We start from the raw sequence: 22,209 nt of genomic DNA, 5'->3' as shown, positions 1-22,209 counted from the left end.
GGATTTGATCACCACCACCACCCAAATTTCATCATCAGACAAATGGGCATTGATACCACAGAGACCACTGAATTCCGAGTACCTCTTTAATTGTGAGTTTTGTTACCATCAAATCCCTCCTAAGGTTATCTTTTAAGGTGTATTGCTAGAAAGGCAAACTCACCCATAGAAGGAAGTAGTGCATGTAAGGATGCGGCTGGGGGTGGGGGCAGGGGCAAAGACAGGCTGTGTAAAGAATCATAGAACTGTAGAGTTGGAAGGGACCCTGAGGCTCATCTAGTCCAACCCAAACCTGCAACTTTGGTGTTATCAGCACTAAGGATTCACATATGTTACAAATAAACTTTTTTTCTGGCAAAGAATTAGCACTTGTCTTCACTGTTGAATGCAAGAACATCATACTTTTGAATGTTACTTGCCATTGGTGAATGTAGACCACATGCTGTGAAACACAGAGGACCTAATCATGAAGGGAAAAAATCTTCCCGGAATTGGATAAACAAGAGGAGAATAGCAAACTCCAGGGTTGGCCTACCTATGAGGCAAGGTGAGGCAACAGCCTCAGGTGGCAGGATCCACAGGGGCAGCAGATCCAACCTCCAAGGAATGTACTGCTCCCTGCTGCTGCTTGGAGGCCAGATCTGCTGCCTCCTCAGCAATCCTCCCCTGTGTTGCCTCTATAGCAGCTGGTGGGCAAACAGGAGGCACTGCTGGTCTCTTCCTAGGGAGAATATGATGGGGATTGCCCTCTGGAGTCTCCTGGGAGGGGCAAGGCACCAGGGAGGCTATCATGGTGCAAATGCACCAGCAGAACCAATTTGGTCCTCTTGTATTTGCACCACAGTGAGGTCCCCACCATCTTGCCCATCCCCTTTTCCTTCCCAGTAAGCAGCAGCAACTCAGCTGTCAGGAGGTCAGGTGAGCGCCACTGCCCCACTACACAGTCCTCTACTTGCACTCTCCCACCAGCTCTAGAGGGCTGGGGGGCTATCTGGAATAGCATGGGGCTTGGCACAGGGGGATGTGGTGCAGTTCAAGAATCAAGAAAAGTTGCCTCCATTCTTCAAGGGTCACCTCCAAGACCCATCCATTTATGGCATCCTTCTGTGAAAGAGGGAGCACCATGGATCCAATCCATAATCTTCATTATATTACAGCATTGGCAGTATATGTTCCTGTATTTTGCATTATTCCAGTGCCAATAAACTATGGATGGAAATCAACATTCCATCAATGTGTTTATGAATCCTTGCTTTGCCTATCCAGCATTGGATCATAGCCATTGGTTTGCATAAAAACCTGGCAAATGATGAAGATTCTTTACCTCAAATGTTCCTCCTACAAAGAACTGGCAGTCAATTCTGTTAGTATTTTAAAAAATGATTACATGGTTGGGAACATCTGAAGTGAGCTCTTCACAACCGCTTCTAAATTCTCCACCACAATAAAGAACTAATCTTCATTCCTTGAACTACAATGGTGTGCTTTTTTTTAAAAAAAAATGAAAATAAATATATGTTTGCCCACTTAAAATCGTATTTTATTTCCTGCCATTTAATTTACATATAAATAAAGACTAGAGGTGGAATTAATTAACATTTCCAAAATTGTACATTTCCATATGTGTCACACTCTATACAACAATTTCCTGTTTTCTCTTCCTTATAAAAGGACTGTTGACTCTTTACACAAAGTGGCACTTATTCAAAATTCAGCTTGGTTCAGAATGCATTTTCAGAGGAACAACAAAAATCAAGAACAATAGAGCACAGGCAATAGTGTGAACCAGAAACCGCTGTAAATCTATGGCTCTGTGAACATTTGTCAACCCCCTAATAAGGAATTTGTCACATAACAAATGTTAATAGAGTTTATTATAGAAATGATAATAGAGTTTAATAATAAAATGTTTATTTCAGAAACAAGAAGACATATATGGCTTGCTTTCTATCTGTACTGCCCATAGCACTGTGAGGTTTGCTTGTTTGTTTTGTTTGTTTTAAATTGCTCTGAATATTTAACTGAGAAATAAAAACGGAAATGGATGAAGGCTTCATTTGATTCTTCACATTAGGCCCGTCCACAACAACAACAAAACCCAGACAAAATCTCTAGCAAGACAATGTTTTAGCCTGGCTCACATACCTTCCAACATTTCATAGAATCTTAGAGTTGGAAGGGACTGAAGAGTCATCTAGTCCAACCCCCTTCAATGGAGGAATCTCATCTAAAGCATTTCTCTCATGAAAACAGGGATGTCCTATTCATTTCTTTATTTAACTACAGTGGTACCTTGGTTTACAAACACAATTGGTTCCGGCAGTCTGAGGTGTACTTAACCTGAAGCGAACTTTCCCATTGAAAGTAATGGAAAGTGGATTAATCTGTTCCAGACGGGTCCGCGGAGTACTCAACCTGAAGCGTACTTAACCAGAGGTATGAGTGTAATTGGTTCCGGAAGTCCGTACTTAACCTGAAGCGAACTTTCCCATTGAAAGTAATGGAAAGTGGATTAATCTGTTCCAGACGGGTCCGCAGAGTACTTAAACCAAAAATACTCAAACCGAGGCGTACTTAAACCGAGGTATGACTTTATTTATATCCCACACAACTGAATGGGTTGCCCAAGCCACTCTGGGTTGCTTCCAACAGATATAAAAACATAATAAAACATTAAACACTAAAAAACCTCCCTATACAGGCCTTCCTTCAGATGGCTCAGGGGCTGGATAACTCCATACCCACCAACATTTCTCCATTGAAAATATCCCAAGGAAAAGCAGAACATTCCTTGGGATATCCCAAGGAAAAGCAGAACATTCCAGGATCAAATCAGAAACTGGGATGGATTTTGTAAATCTGGTACTATCCCTGGAAAATAGGGACACTTGAAGTAGGCTCAAGTAGTCTGCTAGGGAGCCAGTTTATTTTCTTCTTTTATTGAGGAGCCCAGTTGGGTTCTTATGTGTATAATCTCTCCTTCTGGTGCTGCTCCACTTTGGAGAAGCCAAAAGCAAACTTTATTAACATATACTTTATTAACATCTGTTTTACTTTCTGCCCCAAAAAGCATGTTAGTTATTTATTTAGTTAATTTACGGTATATTCAGCTTCATTGTTCAACAGAAATCTCTCAATAAATCCCAACTAGAAGGAATCCATATAAGAAATACAGTACAAATTCCACATGTTCTGCTGCTATAATTCACATTGTAAGTAACATAGTTAAATAAATACATACATGTAGACCATGTACATGAACACAATGGGTGGGGTTCAGCTAATGAGTTCTACATGCAGAAGCCCATGTGAAGATTTTTGCCAGTGTAATGGGGCTTTCTCCCCTCTCTTTCCCTGTGTATCCCCATGTTCCCATGGGGGTGAGGGGGCTGGGAGAGCCTCAAGCACAGCATGCAGTGGGAGGAGAAGAGGGCTATCTGGCAAGCCGATATGGTCGCAATGATGGAAAAATTGCCAGTGTGCTGTGTTGAATTCTTCCCAGCAGCTGGAATTTGAAAATTATATACAGTAGCTGAATCAGCATTAGTATCTGTCCCAAAAAAAAGTTACAGCTTAGATGTTGATCAGTGATTGGTGGCTGGCTCTAGGTGCTATTTTCATTTGCCAGAAAGTCCCTCACCTAGCATCAGTCTGGGGCATTGTGGGAAATAAATATGATTGCTGGTCTTGGCCACCCTGCATTGCTGCTAAGAGTACTACTATTGTCACAAAGCCTGGGGGTTTAGTTTAAGAGAAACACAAAAATCCCTTAGGTTCAGTGAACTAGTCGCATTGTTCTTCAGATCCTGGACATAGTCAATACGTAGTTTCTCCTCCAACAGGCTGAAATAAATATAGGATGCTACCTTATTGATCCATTCTGCCCAGTATTTTCTACTCTGACTGTCAATGGGTTTCCAGGGATTGCATTAGAGGACTTTACCATCTCCTGTTATCCATTCTGTTTCAGTGGAGATGCCAAGGGCTGAACGTGCAACTTTCTTCATACAAAACACTGATCTAGCTGCCTTCTATTTGCTTAAAAAGCACATGCCACAATACTAAGAAAGAGCTGTTTTGCCACATATTAAACATCTTCCAAAATCATTCTATGAGAAATATCTTACACACACACACGCATGCATGCATGCATGTGCATGCACACACAGCTAGCTTTCTTGATTTTTCACCTTATTCTGTATAAAAGCATTCATAGTGAGTTCCGGCACCCCCCACCCCCGGGAGAAAAATAGCACTGCATAAAACTCAGGGTGGATATAGACACAGTTTAAACCCTATAAATTTGTCAGGAATTAAATCGTTAGAACAAAAGGGGGGGAGCCTATGTGAAAATCCATATAAACTCCCTTTTGCTCTCTGATGCTATCTGGTGTTGGATGTTTACAACGGATTCAAAGCATATTATTGTGATTAATGTAGCTGATTCCTCAGTATCTCTTGTAATCTATGATTTACATAATGCATAGTTATGGCTGTTCTATTTGCATTTGCAGCAGCATACTTCTTATCTTAAAGGTAATTTGTGTTTTGCATTATTATAGCAATAATTATTCAGTTTGTGTGCTTGAAGCAAATTATTATTTTAGAAAAATCTTTGTTAAATGTTTCACAACAATAATTTTGTAGGTAGGTGTGTAGTTATACACATCTGAATAATACCATAGTTGTTCCTGTAAGTAACATAACATATTGATTTCAAAACAAAGGGCTCAATCCAGATGAAATTAGTAATGTTTAAGTTTCATTGACCACAAGTAATTTAAGTTTCAGTCCTTTCAGTTTGCTTTACATATGTCACAAACCGGATCAGGGTCTTGGAGGCATCGGTGTGGATCTCAAATATCATTTAATATGAAAATATATGATCAATTGGAAATTCTTCTTGGCATCCATACAATGATATCAACTGAAATAATCTTTAAAATCTGTCCTCAAAACACAGTCCTACATGCCGATTTACAAAATACTGGCTTATGGTTTCTTAGAGCTAGCACAGCAACCTTTAATGCTGAGCTCTTTCAACCACCTGTGGTGTGCTTAGCCCAACCCATATCAGTTTCTAATTAGATGTATCATCTGTAACTGGCATCAGATTGTGTGGTTGAAAAGACTTTTTCCACCAGTGGCTTCACTGGATACAACTGCTCTCCCATTCAGCTCAATGCAAGAGAATGGTCCCTGCTTGTAATCTTCATTTTAGGAGATACACCAAGAGTAGAAATGAGTATGAATTGATAGGTAAGGAGAGTAGCAGGCCATGAGCCACTTTACTAGGCAAGCAGCAGCAGCAGCAGCTATGTGGTAGTCAAGTGGGCAGGGTAAGTCCCACCCATAGCTTTAAGGCTCTACAGACTTCTCTTTATAGACTCAGAGAGCTTCCATTCACATTCATGAGGCCTTTTCATCACCTTTTTCTGGTTCCCAAATTAGGATTATTGTTCTTTTCTGGGCAGAATCTCTGAAGGAAACCAAGACATTTGGAGTCAACCAGCCCTGTGTGAAATTTCTCCTGTATAATGCTAATGGCCAACTGCTCTTTTATAGCAAGTTCTTCTATGATGTCCCTGAAATTCAATTTCCTTCAAATGCCATTTTCGGTAGGCAGTATAGTGCTGCTAATCTCATCATTGACTTTAGAGGATATGGTAGACCTCAACTTCCCTTTCGTCCTCTGTTTTGGCAACACACAAATGGGCAGCTTACATAATGCACAGAAATAAAGATAGCAAATCTTTGGCATACTATAGGGGACATGCCACCAAGTTTTGTATGTGATTGATATTATTCATTAGATGCAGATGAAGTTTCAAAAGCATCTATCTATTCAGCAACTTCTTGTAGTCCTGCTTGAAAGCATAATGGGCTTCAGGGATTTTTTTTTATAAAAAAAATCAATCAATCAATCAATCAATAGTGTAGTAATACTTTTGTAAGTAATCTTTAAGTAGCTTCTAACACAAAGAGAACAACGACCTTTGATCAATATTAATGAGCAACAGGATTCAGCGCACTATGCATTCCAGGCATTTTAATCCACATTCATATAAGTAATGTCAACAAGATTAATTGCACACTAAAAGTAATAGATCTCTACAGTTTGCAACTCTCAGTACAACCCCATAGCTAGGACTAGTATGTGCTAGGAGCTCTCAGATGTGTGTGATGTTAGTATTCATTTAGAATCCTATTCTGCATTGGAAAGATACTAATAAGGTAATTGTCAATAAAAAGGAGCTGGGGAAGGATGGCAGTTTCTGGATTTTTCAGATGCTGAAACATCTGAGGTTTTTACGCAAATGAATCAAATGACTGTTTTCTCTATAGGGTAGCAAAAAGGTCTTTAAGGCAGGAACCACGTTACTTCTTGGCCTTGTTGACAAATACAGTCAATTCAGTTTCCATAATATGTGCACACCAGGGAGGACCCAACTCTGAAATGGAGATTAAATATTTCCAAATGTGACAGGTAGTTTAGATTTAAAATACAGAGGCTGTCAGATATAGTGCAGAAAGCCATCCCCCCCCCCAGGTAAAATGTAAATGCTGACAAAGGAAATAAATAATAGGAATAAATCAGAAACAGTGTTGAGAAGGATCCGTGGTGTAGCTTGGGGTTTGAGAAATGGAATTTGCACAAACACAAAAACAAATGTGTCTGCACATATCTTCATGCTTCCGAGTCCGGCAATCTATTGGCAACTTCCTTTCTCCATACACCTGCTCCTACATGGTATACTAAAAATAACTCCATGAACTAAATCACCATATGCACTACCTTAGCCACTTTTAAAATAAGGTTAGTGGGTGTTTTCTACTAGTAAGCATGCCTATGGATGAAGTTTATTAATGAATGTGATTTTAACTGAAGTGTGATGCTTACGGATGAAGTATGAAGTTTAACAACTTCATGGTTGCTACTTTTGGGTGAATAAATCACACACTGTGATTGCAAATCTTCTCCCCCCCCCCCCACATCTATATCCTAGCCTCAGTTCAAGGAACTTAGAATGCCATAAAAGGAACCTGTGAGATAGGTGAGAATGGGTAAGGGCATCCGAGAGTCACTGAGTGAGCTTCATGGATGAATACAGACCCCAGCACAAATCTTAACACTCTATCCTGAACTCCATATAGAAAACAATTCCAAGCAAAAGCAGAATCATATAGATGAAACGAAAGAGATGGGTCTTACAAAACAAAATACCTAAACTATTAAAGGGCAGGGTAAAGAGGCATGTCTCCAGCATATAATGAAAGCTTCACAACAAAGATGCTGTGTGCACCTCTATGGGGAGAAAGTACCACAATTTAGGGGGTGGTAACAGAGAAATCTCTCTTCCAGACCATTATCCCCTACATTTTCAAGGGCTGTGGAACTACAAAAAGAGCCCACTTTGTTGAACTTAACACAGAGAAGAGTCTGTAGGGATGGAGATGGTATTTTGAATATTTGGGACTTAGCCATTTAGGGTTTAAAACATCAGTGTTAGCACCTTGAATTGGGCCTGGAAACAATTTGGGAGTAGGGACATCTCTGAGGTGTGTGGGCGCAGCCCCCAGCATAGTTCACAAGCTTTTGAAGGCTATGGCTTGGGAAAAGAGGAAGGTGTTGCTCCAGTAACAATCTAATCAGCAGCACCACTTGTAGCTAGGGTTGGGGGGGGGAGGATTTCCAGCAAATGAAAAAGCAACTCAGGCCCTAAATGCCAGGAGCTAAGCACAGAATTGAGAGGTAATTACTCTCTGGAGACAAACCAAACAGTAATTTCCCCTTCTTATCTCTGGTCACACAGGAAGGACCTGGAAACAATCCAATGGCAACAGTCGCAACATTAAGAGATCTCTAAGTTCCTTGGAATGTTTGCTGTTGGCTTGACCAAGGTTATTAAAAATAAGCCAGTCTTGAGACCAGAGCTATACATCATGGCAGCAAACATAGCCCCCTTCCCTCCCCAAATTCTCCGTTTACTGCTGATGTGCAAAGCGGCAGACAGAGGCCATTTGCAGGGGAGAAGTAGTGTGCGTATTTGTTTTGGGGTTATTTATAATTCCATTCATTGCTGAAACATTTTCTTTACAACCACTTCTTCTCCTCCTTGTCCAGCAAACCTAATTCAGAACCCTGACTGAGAGAAAGAACAGCAGAGAGGGATCGAAAATAGAAGTCAGTGGCCAGGAAAAGGGTAAGGACTGTTCACCTGTCCACCTCAGCTGTCCGCTGGCAATGCTTTGTACATCAGCTTAGAAAATGAGGATCAGGGATTGAAGAAGAAACCATCAGCAGAATAAAATGTATGTCAGCATGTACACACACACACACACACACACACACACACACACACACACACTCCTAGCAGAAGGTAGTGGTGTGAACGCTGCATATTGTCCTTGTTAGCCAATGGCAGCAAAAATTTGGTAGATGTTCACGAAGTGCAAGTTTTCTGAAATCGATGTCTGAAACTCATGTCAGACAAGCTCCAAGTTGTATTCATCCCTAAGGCATTTAAAAGATCACACAGTCTATGTTCCCCCATTTTCTTCTTCAAAAGGTAATGTCACTTTCCAAAGTCAGGTATGCATTCACAATACATAAATGACTTCCCATCAGCACACCACATTACTTGAAAAGGCACACAGTTGAAAGCATTCACAACCAGCAGAAAGGTTTCTCTCTGTGTCCTCAGACCGTGTGATAGGTAGCTAGCTTTTGTGTGAAGGAACAGAGGCATAGTGAAAGCAGCCAGGGACTTCTGCATTTGCCTGTATTTCCCACTCGGCTTATTAATTTAATATGATCACCCAGGCTTTTCCAGACAGGAACAGTGCACGTGCAAAGGGTACAAAAGCTCTGAATATTCATGATGGTGTATTGACAGCACAGGGGAAATGTTGAACTGAAATGATTTTCAAAAATTAGATTGAAAAGAAAAGTTGTGACTCATTTAATCAAACTTCACCACTCCCTAACAATGCGATCCTGTCTCGTCTACCGAGAAGCAAGCCACATGTAGTTCAAATGTAAGTGGTTATAGGGTTGCAGGTTGAACTTCACAGACCACAGCCACGCTTCCTCATAACCAGATTTTGTGCTACAGTGATGAACATCTGAATATAGGAATCATTACAGGATGCAAACCGATTTGAGTCCCCCTCCCACAATCAAGGGGTGTATAAATTTCAAGAAACAAATGAAATAAATAAATACAAGAACCCTGAAGCAGGCCCAGTAGCATATGGGCAGGCAGTACAAGCTTTTGAGCACCAGAGTTTATGTGCTGGAGATACACTGTCCACATCAACAGTGCAGGGTTTCTTAGAAGCTGGAGCCTTCAGACCAGGCCCAGGGGAAGACGCCACATAGAGTGCATTGAGGTTATTGTGAAGGGTGGTATGCAAATTTTAAAAATGAATATTAGCAGAAAATATGACTTCAGTTTAAATTCCCCTGGTACAGTGATATCCAAAGGTCTCCCTGCTTTCATTCAACACATGATCCCATGTCTAATAGCTGTTGTGGCTGCCCACCCTCTGCTATCAACTCTCAATTAATCCTGGTTATCCAGGTTATCTGTTCGGTGACACAATAATGAGACTGAATTACAGTACTATAGCATAATTAATTTTCCTTAATGAACTTGTCTATGTAGAGCTGCAAATTGATGCTGTTTCCAGTAATGGGTAATAAATCTGTAGTCTTTCTTCCATTTGTTTTAGGTTAAAAAAAATTGGTCCCCCTCTCACAAATATTTCCTAATTTCACAATAACTTCTTTTGGTATAGTTGTTTTTCTATGGATCTTCTAAGGCAGGCATGTCAAACCTGCGGCCCTCCAGATGTTTTGGCCTACAACTCCCATGATCCCTAGCTAGCAGGACCAGTGGTTGGGGAAGATGGGAATTGTAGTCCAAAACATCTGGAGGGCCGCAGGTTTGACATGTCTGTTCTAAGGTAAGGTAAGGACCCTTGGACGGTTAAGTCCAGTGAAAGGCAACCATGGGGTGCAGTGCTCATCTTGCTTTTCAGGCCAAGGGAGCCGGTGTTTATCCACATAGCTTTCTGGTGCACGTTTCTGGTGCATGGAGGACCGTGACAAGTGCCAGAGTGCATGGAAACACCGTTTACCTTCCTGCCACAGCAGTATACCTATTAATCTGCCTGCACTGGTATGCTTTCAAACTGCTAGGTTGGCAGAAGCTGGGAAAGGGCAATGGGAGCTCACCCTGTCGTGCAGATTCGAACTGCCAACCTTCTGATCGGCAAGCCCAAGAGGCTCAGTGATTTAAACCCCAGTGCCACCCACGTCCCTTATCTTCTAAGTAGGTACCTGTATAAATATAGATGTTGTTGTTGTTTTGCATCCCCTTGGCTCGGTGCCCGCTGCTGCAGTAAAACAACCCTAGGCAGATCTGGGGCCCCATAAAGCATCATATTGCACTGTCACTCTTTCCCCTGTCCAGCCTTGCAAGTCCTTCCTCACTGAGCCTTGATGAACTCATGTCTCTTCTGCAGCCCTGCTACTCTCCCACTCAGGGCACATATCTCATCACACACATGCATGCATACACCTATTCATGCCAAAGCTACATAATGACTATGGTCCCTTTTGCTATACTGTATTTGACCCAGTGGTTTGAAGATCTCATTGCTCTTTCTACATTTGAACATGTAGCTTATCATAGTCAATTTTGTTTAGATAACTTTTTGACATTTGGAACTGCCTATATTAATGCATACGTTTAAATAAAGATTGATGGAATATTCGTATCATTAAAGTCAACTTAACACCATTCCATACATGGTTGTACTGTGATGTTTCCTGCATCCAGTGAAGCAAAATGATTAACATGACTGACGTGTTTGCGTCTGCTGATGCCGAAAGCAAAAGGCATCACCTTTATAAAACGATATGGGTCATCTTTCCCTTCTAACTCTAGCTTGCTTTTTCTACGTGAGTGAGTTGTGAATACAGGGAAACTGAAAGCAGCAATGAAGAGTTCAGCTTCTCAGCCAAATAACTGGGGGAGTAATTACTGACGACAAGCTGTTTAAAGCTTATGGTCATGTACTGTCACTCTGTAATTTAAAAAGCTGAGCTTGATAAAGACTTTCTTGTTAGTCTCTATCCCCCCTCCCTTTACTGAAAATGGCAGATTAAATTCACAGTTAAACAGTTAAACCTGACCTTCTTTGGGACATTTTGTAACTGATATTCTGTACAATTCAGTTTCAACATGCTCTTTAGTGTCCAAGAAGACTTGCAACAATAGATCTTATGTTTCTTACATCACTCTTTTTCTCTCTTCCCTCTGCTTTTAAATGCCCTGCTGATTCTCCCCCAAATAATCAAGTTTTAGCCACTCATTGCTATTTCAAGATGCCATTAACACCCACTTTGTGCTGTTCACTTTTAACCCTCTGCAGAGTTTCCATAGTGACTTCTGGAGCTAAATAGGTGGCACTTCATCTGTAATTTGGATAGAGGGAAGAAATGTAGCCAGTATTTTCTTTACCCAATTTTTGTCACATTTCCACTAAATTTTAAGCTGAAGTTCATAGGCCAGACACATTTCATTTTCGTGTCTATAAGAATCAAAATGTTCCAGTATAGTTTATTCCTGAAATTTTGCTAGCACTTGAGCTACTCAAAAAATTGTTTGTACCAGATTGAGTTTCACATAGCATTTATATGCATGAGTTTAACTAATCCTGGCAAATCTCATGGACGAGAAGTTAATAATCATGAAGAGCTTTGTTGATTGATAATAGATGCATGGGATCTCCTACAATGAGTCAATTTTTGCAAGCACCCAAGTAGAATTTGGCCCTGCAGTAGAATCTAATATGGATTGGAACCACAAGCCACTTTAATAAATATTCTTTTACAAGGATATTTGTACAAGAGAATTAAAACAACAACAATTGACCTCTCCCCCAATATGCAGAAGAAAATAGCTGTGTGAAACCAGTCCAACTGGATAACACCTACCTCACAATTTATTTGAAGACTCCCCCCCCAAAAAAAAAATATGCCCCTGGCTGTCTAGAGCTTTCCCGATATCCCATATGAGGACTCATCAAGACTATGCACAGGTCCTTCACAAAGAAGCTTCTTGACTTACACAACCAGAAGCTGGGAAAGCCTTGAGCTCCTATGGTCAATGCATTTATTTTATTTTATCAACCCATTCATCCTTGTCTTATCTTCTGTTGAAACTTTGGCATTTCTTTTTTCACTGTAAAAATGAAGTGCTATGAGTTTTTCAATTTCTTTTCCCAAACAGCAAGTAGTGACCTTCAGGCTTGCAATTACCTTCCCCCACCAAATATTGAACAAATCCTCTTTCACCATCCTTGTTCCCATCTTATTTCCTAATACTGTCTCGGGTAATTTTAGTATGAAACACAACACAGGGATGCTCTAATACAGGCTTCCTCAACCTTGGCCATCCAGATGTTTTTGGCCTACAAATCCCAAGATTCCATAGCTAGCAGGACCAGTGGTCAGGGATGATAGGAATTGTAGTCTCAAAAAACCTGGAGGGCCAAGGTTGAGGAAGCCTGCTCTAATGCTAACTACTTCATTGGAACTCCAGCTGTAACTAATTTACATGATAAGCATACTAGCTGCATGTCTTCTCTAAACCAATACTGATTTTACGCTCTTTCCCCAATCACATTTTGAATGGTTCATTTCCAGATTCAGAACATTTGAACCTTTGTCTGTTAACACAGGAACTTCTTGAGGTTGAATTGTAAAAGTCATACTATGAGTACTTTGATAAGTTGAATTAACCTAGTTCTTCTACTGCTGCACCTGATCATTATGCATGTGAATGTCTTGTCTTGGGTTTAAACCTATGGGCAAAGTGCAATGTCTTCTTTATATTGTGAAGATTCCCCACTGAACGCACAACACATGTATCAGCTTATTCAACAGAGTGATTAAGTCCCACCACAAAAAATGTTGTGCCTCATGAACACTGGATTCTGAAGCTGTGAAGGGAAAACTGAAGCCAATGGATTACGACCCATGCTCCTAATTTGTGGCTTCAGCTACAACTCTTGATCACAATCCCAAATTAATAACATTCCTGTTGCATCTGCTTCCATGAAAGAACTAAGCAAACACACAAATTTCTGCCAAACAAAATGAATGACCTATAATAGGATTTGGATCTGTTAGGAGTATTGGAACCTGAAGTGGCCAACCCTTCATGGGACACTTTCACAAGTGAGCGGGGCTGCTCACCTGTCAATCATTTATTTAATTATTTCATAAAATTTATACACCACTTGCTTGCTTTTAAAAAAAACCCAACCTTCAAAATGGTTTACAAAAAGATAAAACAATTACCGGTAACTGATGGCATGTGATGTCAAGTGATTGAAAATTTCAAGCCAGGATGTGCGTCGAGCCCTGAAACCCACCCCATGGAAATAAGACACAGTGGAGACGGAATTTAGTTTAAAGGTTAATGAGCAAATTTAGGCCACAACTTTATTGAATACACAAGTGTGACTGGTATTGTTTTAGGCATTGGTATCCAATAACCTGAAATTCTTCTTAACCTGAGGTGCCACTTTAGCTAATGAGGCCTCCTGCTGCCACCGGGCTGCCACCGCGCAATTTCTGTTCTCATCCTGAAGCAAAGTTCTTAACCTGAGGTACTATTTCTGGGTTAGTGGAGTCTGTAACCTGAAGCGTCGGTAACCTGAAGCATCTGTAACCCGAGGTACCACTGTATATTGACTGGAGGTCATCCATGGGGTTCCCAGGGTCCTGGCATGGCCCTGGTCCCTCCCCTGGCTTTGGACGAGATCCAGACCCTGGATTCCTTTAAATGAATACCCTATCAACATGGAAGGGCAGGTGATGGCCACACCTCCCCTCCCCACATCCCCCTAAACCAATGCCTAACCGCCAAACCTTACAAAGTTGTGATGATTGCTAAGAGGTAGTAGGCAAAAACCAAGTGGCCACTGCCAATTTGCCACATTGGGAAAAATTCCTAGCTGGACCCCATTCCAAAACAGGCGACCAACCGAAGTCCAAAGCAAGGCCAGACACGACCTAACTAACGGGTGGGTGGGTGGGTGTTCAGCAGTGCGAAGCAAGAGGAGGTCCCCACATCGTGCTGCCAATTAAATACCCTCAACCCCCAGCCCTTGCCACGTCATCAATTGGCTAAAGGCCAGTGGCAGGACTGTGGCACCACCGGCTGGAGCGGGGCAAAGCTGGAGCGGGGCCGCACACAACATGGACCCTCTGTTTGGAGGATTCAACTTCCTTTACAGCCCCAGCTTGAATTAAAACAGAATTCAAGTCACAGCTGTAAAGGTAGAATTGGGAGCACACTCTAAGCGAATTTGGTGCCTGTTCTGTCACCATGTAAGGAAAGGTGGCTATGCTTTGCCCGAAATGGCAAACTACTTTGAGGTGTTTTTTTTTTTTAAATCAAGCTGTATATAAAGTTTATGAAATAAATTATATATAGTGATAATGTAAAAGGATTAGAAGGGAGGACTTTAATTGGGTGGGTAACATTATCTGCGAATAGAAGGGCCTCCTCCCAGGCTTTGGAACAAGCATACTGAGGACATGTGTTAGATAAAAGATAAGTGCAACTTTTTAAACAATGGTTTCTGGGTCTTAATATGTAGTTTTGTTCTGTCAGTTTGCTTCGTTGTTTTATTAACAGCTTTTTTAAAAAAAAATGCTTGTATTGTATTATAGGTTTTTTCAATGGACTACTGTATAAACCAAATTGAGCACAGTGGAATAAACAAATATCTTTCACGACATAGAAATATGAGTTTTATTTAATTCCACATCACAGCCATATTTGAATAGCTACTATTGACTTCTAGAATATCGGGACTTGAATTGCCTGTCTCTGTCAAAAATTTTGAAAGGCAGCCTGTTCGGCTTCCTAAATGTAAGTCCCAAATATGTCTTCAAAGAAACAATCTACACCTCAGTTACATGTGACATTGAGAAAAGTGGGTAACTAACCTCTGCTATGCTTATGACCTCCCACCTAACGCTCTCATTTATTGAACATTTATTTCATTTCTTTCTTTCTCCCTCAACTACATTTTGCAAAATAACACTTTTAGGATATGGACAGAAATCACAGGATCAGCTACTCAGACAATCCAATTACCTGATCCCTTACAGGGACAGGCAAATCCTTCTGGCTGGAGCCAGAGAGCAGATTGCTTCGGACATCAGAGAGTTTAACAGTCATTTCTCTCCCAAGATAGAGGATTAGTTGTAAGAAGGGAACACGGTGACCATAATGTAGGAGGAAACTCACTTGGATGGGAGTGGACATCCAATCAGTGACAGAAGAGACAGAGCTTAATAACTAGAAGCACAAGGGAAAGAAATCCATTTAGTTCTATTTTAACATTTCCCCTTGCACTTTGAGGTACTTAATTCCATTTGCTTCCTATCTTTCCATTTCAGCACCTCATTTGTCACTGAAAACCTAGAGCAATGCCTAGTGGTTCATTGCAACTAGGCAGTGATATACACACAAATAATCACAAACCTAGGGAATGCTGGTGGGGCCTCTGCCACTGCACCTTATGTTGGACTCTGCTTCAGGCCCAACCATCTTAGCCAATGGCCAAGAGTGAGAAGGAACTGGTGTCCAAAAACTTCTGGTGGACCTGAGGTCTCTCTCCCATCCCTGGTTTTGGGCTGTCTCAAGCTCCTACTAAAATTAATTGGAAGCTTTTTTAGAGAATTTTAGTTCTTTGTATTCTTACCTGAGTAAAATGCAACCATGTAAAGTGTTCCTCATACATGAGGCTGTCTTATACAGAGTCAGAACATTGGTACCAGTGTTCTAACTGGCAATGGGTCTCCATGACCTCAGGGAGAAAACCTTCAGATAGCTCAATTTTAAATGCAAAGACAGAAAAACATACTTTAAAGAGAAAAGTTTTAAAACAGCACTGCCCAGGCCATTTTTTTGACCCACTAGAAAAAGACACTGTTAGAAAACGCTCCTGGGAGGGAACGGCAGACCCCCAGATCCTCTGAGCGTCTCCTAGTAGGCACGTCTCTGGAATGCCATGCCCCTTCACTCCAGAGTGCCTTTCTACGACACTTCCCTTATGAAACACACAAGTCTTCTGGCATCACACAGCAAGAAGACGGAAACATCTGTAGGTCTAAACTCTGTTTTATTTACAGTCTATACAGGGAATCCATAATCACGTCTGTGTTCTCCAAACTCTGGCAGAACCAGCCTTTGCATACAGCAAAAATGAAAGTAAAGTACAAAAAGACTCTCAGGCGGAAGAGATAAGACAGCCTCCGTTCCCACACTCTTCTCAGACATCTCAAGTGAATTATACTAATTGTGTACGCTAGCCAGCAGCAGGTACACAAAATCCCAACAGACACTAACCAACTACCAGTATTCTCTCTATCAAGATATTGTGAGAGGTTTCTGGGTGTCTGTGAACAACAGTCTCTTAACAACAGCAGTGTGACCACCATAAACTGGGCTAGTCTTCAAATCTCGAGGAAGGTAAGAGCAGCTAATTTCAGGTCGCAAAGCTCAGTTACAATTTTTCATCAATAAATACAGCTGGATCACAAATATGATTAATTTAGGGAGAAGGGCTTTAGAAGCAGTTAGCATGTGTTTTTCATTCCTTGGAAAAATACAGGCCTAGTGTAATTATTGGGGGGGGGGGTTGATGAGAGAAATGTCCCCCCCCCGCCCAGTATGCATGTGTCTATAGAGAGAGAATGACACCGATGGCTTCAGAGTGGGGAGAATGGAAAAGTGTCCCCTCCTCAAGACAAGTAGTATTGCCCCCTTCCTTTATCAGTAATTGGGGGGGGGGGAGCTTGCCTCCCATGAAATACATTTTGTCCTTTTGTGCTACACCACACCTTTTCTTTCTGGTGCCACCATTTAGCATATCATCAAAGGTGCAACATCACAGTTAGAACAATTATTTAAAATAAAATAACATGGTAAACTATATATTTATGTTTGTTCCATTTAAAGAAAGCAACAACAACAGAATTTTAAAAACACATGAAATTTTGTCTTAGCTAAATTCAGGGCAAAGGGAAAGGTATATCTAGAATGTGAGGAGAAACCAATTTAGACATATCGCCATTAATGGCGGGCTGAATGTATCATTGCATCCATATGAACAGAAGTGACAAGAGGCACTTCTGAAACATTACTTGCATTTGGAAAGTAAAGATTAGTCACATTTTCTACAAAATATTTATAGTGGTGTTTTGCAATCGCCTCTGGATAGGTACTAGAGGGTTAGGCTAATTGAAACTTCCTTATTCCTATGTTTTACGGTACCTAATCCTGAAAACAAGTGATCAAGGCTGCAGGGTAATTGTAACAAAACCAAAAAAACAAGCAAACAAAACAAAAACAGACAAAACTGCAGAGCAACAATTGCTAGAGAAATAAGGCAGCAGAAAAACAAAACACTAATTAATTTGTCTTCCTGACCTAAGTGAGATTTGTAGCCCTTAGAGGTGAGAGGCTTATGCACTAACTTGCTCTGCCACCTGGTACCCGGTGTTATTTTTATTACACTAGCCCAATTTCCTCTAAGCACCAATGTTCATTAAAGCCCCAGATATAGAAGTGCACTTCAGTTCTGTTTTATTAAAATATACAGAGCAGAATTTAGCGAGACGGCTCTAGGCACAGAAGAATAGAATATGTCATTTTAGAAGAAAGGAAGAAAAAAGGAAATTGCAAATGTTAGGCAAGTTGAGTTAGTGAAGCTGGTGGGAATAGGAAATCCGAATGTAAAAAATTGTGCTCTGTCTATTGGAAAGTAACATAGGGTAAAGTAACCTCTACCTTTTCAATATGCAGGGAACTCATTTATTTATTTATTTATTTATTTATGCATGCATGCATGCATGCATGCATGCATGCATATTGCATAGGTGTTGTTTTGCCACTGCATTTGCCAATGAGGAAAGATATCATCTGGCTCCAAAACACCTTGGTTGGTTGAATAAATTATGAGACATTGCAGGGGAATGATGGGTGGTCACATAATCTCAGGATCATTCCTAAGTGTTTATAATGTGTTGCTTTAACATGGATAGTAATACAACTTCATATCATTATTTCTTCTATGCTTAACTTCAAGAAGTCTCTTGGTGCTGCTTCTTATAAACATTAACTGATAATGCCATACCAAAATCGGCTCCATAATGTTAGAGCTTATAGCAGGCATGTCAAATCTGCGGCCCTCCAGATGTTTTGGACTACAATTCCCATCTTCCCCAACCACTAGTCCTGCTAGCTAGGGATCATGGGAGTTGTAGGCCAAAACATCTGGAGGGCCGCAGGTTTGACATGCCTGGCTTATAGGATAGCTAATGATGATGACAACGACGATGGCAACAACATTAACAACAACAACAACAACAACAACAACAACAACCTGATATAGCTCATAAAGTGGTAGTAAAGCATGGCACGACAGCCAGCCATTCCTCTTTTCCCTCTCCCCCCTTTATTAATTTTTTTTAAATTTATTTCACATGTGCTTGTGGTTTGTTTGTCAGGGACCCCTGGCTCTTCCAGATGTCTTCAAAATGTGCCATTGTTTGTTTGTTTTGTTTTGGCATTTCAGAGTTGTTATTGTCTTTTTCATTTTTGTAGTTTTTAACATTCATAGTTTTTCATATGTCTATTGTGTTTTGATATGTTTATAAATTGCTTAGAGACTCTCTTGGCATTAAGCGGTATATAAATGTATGAAAAATAAATGTCTCCTTTTATTAGCCAATCTCATTTGGGAATGCCTTCCCATTAAAACGTTTTAGTGAACGTAAAAAGTTTCTTCAAAGAAAGGCAAAAGGCCAAGTTATGTAAAAAGCAATATAAAGTTGGGAGCAGCCACCTTACTAGGGTTCTATGATAAGTTGTCCCTCTGCTTCTTCAGATTATTTCTTGATTTAGAGTATCTTAATCTTAAATGCATCTACTGAGCTCAGTGTTACATATCCACAGGTAAGCTTGCATGGGAGTGCAGTGGTACTAGCTGATGATAAGGCGTGGATGTGGGGTTGGTGGGTGGGAGATCCTATGATGAAGGAACTTCCACTTCCTAAGCCCCATGGATAGTTCCAGTCAAGGTGAAAGGCATTTGGGGGGTGGCCTTTTGGGGTTTTTTGTTGTCTCTGCACCCCCATTTCCCCTAACACTGATGTCAATGGATGGGGAAATCACTACCAAAAGTGGCTCACTATGCTAGCTTCCCAGCAGAACAGTCACTGTTGCTTATCAGGAGCTGCAGGGGCAAGGCGGCAGCGAGGTTAGTGCAGCCAATCCAGTGCTCCTGCCAGTGTGTTTGCACTACATCAACCTCCTTGTCCCTCTCCCTCTTCCCTCTTGGTAAACAACAAACATCCACAGGGAAGCAAGCACAGTAGCTCTGCCCTACCCAGTGAGCCACTTCTGATTACTACACCAACTCCAGGGCTGGTAGCTATTGCTATAACTGCTAAGGGCAAATGAAGGAGGGAAAGATAAGAAAGTTGTGGTGCCTTGTGATTAAACCAATAGAAGCCAGTAGAAGGAAGTCATGTGATATGTGGACATAATTGCCCCTTTGCTTCCCTTTGTTTGTAAGTGTATAAATGTTTGTGCTTTGTTCCTATTTGGTGTGCCACCTGTCCACCACTTAGTCATTGAGGTTGTGTCACACTGACCTCGCAATGCCTAAATTAACATCCTGTTTGACTGACAACTGACAAGATCTTATTGGCCAGCCAAGTTGAACCCACCAGGTATTCGGTATTGAACACCAATATTTCCCCAACAGTGGATAGATGGTAGGGGAACAAAGGGCACCCATGGCCTTCTGAAATCTGCCTTGGCATGCTCCCTTTCAAGCCCTACAGCTGGTGATACATCTGCACCTATAGAAGTTTATGTAGGTGCACTGGGGTCTTTCAGGCTGTGTGCTAGTGGAGCTCCCTGTTGCCAGTGGAGTGGCTTTTCCATAGCTGCCAAGTTTTCCCTTTTCTCGCGAGGAAGCCTATTCAGCATAAGGGAAAATCCCTTTAAAAAAGGGATAACTTGGCAGCTATGGCTTTTCCTAAATTCCCTTAGCTGGATTTGGGCCAACTTTATGATTGTGGCCTTAATATTAAAACTGTAGTTTCAATTTTGTTCCTCAGTTTGAGAGTTTTAAGCTGAGAAGTGAGTTGTAGATTTTATTTTTTAAAAAATAAAGCATGGCCCGGAAAATAAAATAACCCCGAAGTATACAAAAGCTGATCATCCCTGGCCTGTGGTATGCAAGTGGCTCTTATAAACTGATGGATGTTATACTAATTAAAATCTGCAAAGATGTTAGCTATCAATAAGCATTTAGTCTATGGCTCTGATTCACACACTTGAGGGAAGCAATCAAGAATTTTGGTGTTCAGTTCTGACTTTGGAGCAGCCTTTTACATCCATTACAAATTCTATTTTTCAAAATGTCATTTTCATTCAACAATTAAACTATTTCATTCTCCAAGCAATTATTATAGAAAGAGATTATCTGCTCTATGGAAGCTGCAAAGGTTTTAAATGTCAATGCAATCTGGCAAATAAGTATCAAAACTACTATAGAAAAACATTTCAACCTCTAACTTTCAAAACAATAACATCTGGCCATATCTTAAAGCAAAAAAGAAATAGAAGTGATAAACATTTCCTAAAAATCCAAATATCTAAAATTATTCATGTCATTCTGCAGTATAAATTAACATTTTCCTAAAAATGATTGCAATTTATGCAAAGCATTAGAAACCCTTCAGTAATTGCTTTGCAAAGAAAACATACAAATAGGATTTGATTACTAATTTAATGTTATCTTCATATAGTAACATTTCAACAAGACGTTTTAAAACATTGGTGCTAATGCCATGCCCAATGGATGCTTGCAAAGGATGTCTTTGAGAATCAACCGAAAAACATTTATGAATGCAATACAAAAACCACTGATTCTTTGCAACCTTCATTCACTTTGGTAAGTGGAACTTAGGGCTTGTTTATAGCTTACATTTCATGCTCATAATAAATGGAAACTCTTGCTTGCTCCCCCCAGCACCTCCACACTTAACAGCTATCTGTGTGGAGCCAATCACAATTCCATGAAGTTGTACTCAAAGCAATTGAGGATGAGTGCATGATGGATAGCATTATAACGTGACAAATTAATATAAATAAAATGAGCTCTTCGAAGATATTCTGAGAAGTATAGTGAGGAAATATTACTGTCATAACAGAAAATGTGATGTGCTGCAAATGCCTAGCTCAGTGTTGCTGAGTTAGTCCCCTTCCCTAGATGCAAATTGGGGGCTCTTCCAACTGACCAGGTGACATTTGTCCTGATTTGGTTTGGCAAATTTTGCATGGAGGTTCTATGATGTCTGCTGTTTACTGAACATTCATCCTGATTTGTTTCCACTGAGATTACACAACATCATGTCAAACAGTCCCACACTTCCCAGTGCATTATCCTATCACTATCCTTACCGCAAAAACATTAACTTCTTTAGAAGTTAGTTTGTTGCACAAGAAAGCCAAATCCACCTTAATTATGCAATCTCAATTTGCTGGTATATGACTGAATCCCACCTGCAAAATAGTGACAGCCTGGAAGCAGCCAGGTCTTTCCTTCCATGGTCTCCAATTTGCTGCAGATACATATTGGAATGAACACCTGAACACACTGGTGACATGCAATGATAGGGATATTACTGAGGTGCTGTTGTTGTTGTTGTTACTACTACTACTACTACTATTTCTGTTTCAGAAACCTTAAAGAAATAGAGGAAGGGTGAATGGGGCAGAATTAGATCCCAAAGAAAAAGTGAATAACTTATTCTCATTACTAGTGCTGGATGAAGTGAGGCATCAGTGTTGTGCTAAGGCAATCATTCCGTCAGTGCAAGCATTTCTGCTTGCTAGATGGAAAGATCTCCCCTTTCCTGCTCACCACCCCCATGCAGTGTTTTGAAGTTTCTCCCAACCCTTCAGAGCAGATTGGGGGGGGGGCACTGGGGAGGAGAGGGGGAAAGCTTCATTGCACTAGCAGGAGTCCTTGTGCTGGCTTCTGTACCAGTTGAATCCTGCCTAAAAATATGAAAATACCCTTTCCCCACTCTACACT

The 22,209-nt window shown here is 40.8% G+C and overlaps 1 protein-coding gene across 1 annotated transcript in view; it reads right to left on the bottom strand.

Annotated features, from left to right (window-relative positions):
* The window catches only part of EDIL3 (EGF like repeats and discoidin domains 3), a 237,998-nt gene that overhangs the window by 98,669 nt on the left and 117,120 nt on the right, over positions 1–22,209 (bottom strand). The gene's annotated exons all lie outside the window — the stretch shown is intronic.

Source organism: Zootoca vivipara, chromosome 11, assembly GCF_963506605.1.
Source record: "Zootoca vivipara chromosome 11, rZooViv1.1, whole genome shotgun sequence".
Lineage (NCBI taxonomy): Eukaryota > Metazoa > Chordata > Lepidosauria > Squamata > Lacertidae > Zootoca > Zootoca vivipara.
This window is presented reverse-complemented; position numbering and strand designations above follow the sequence as displayed.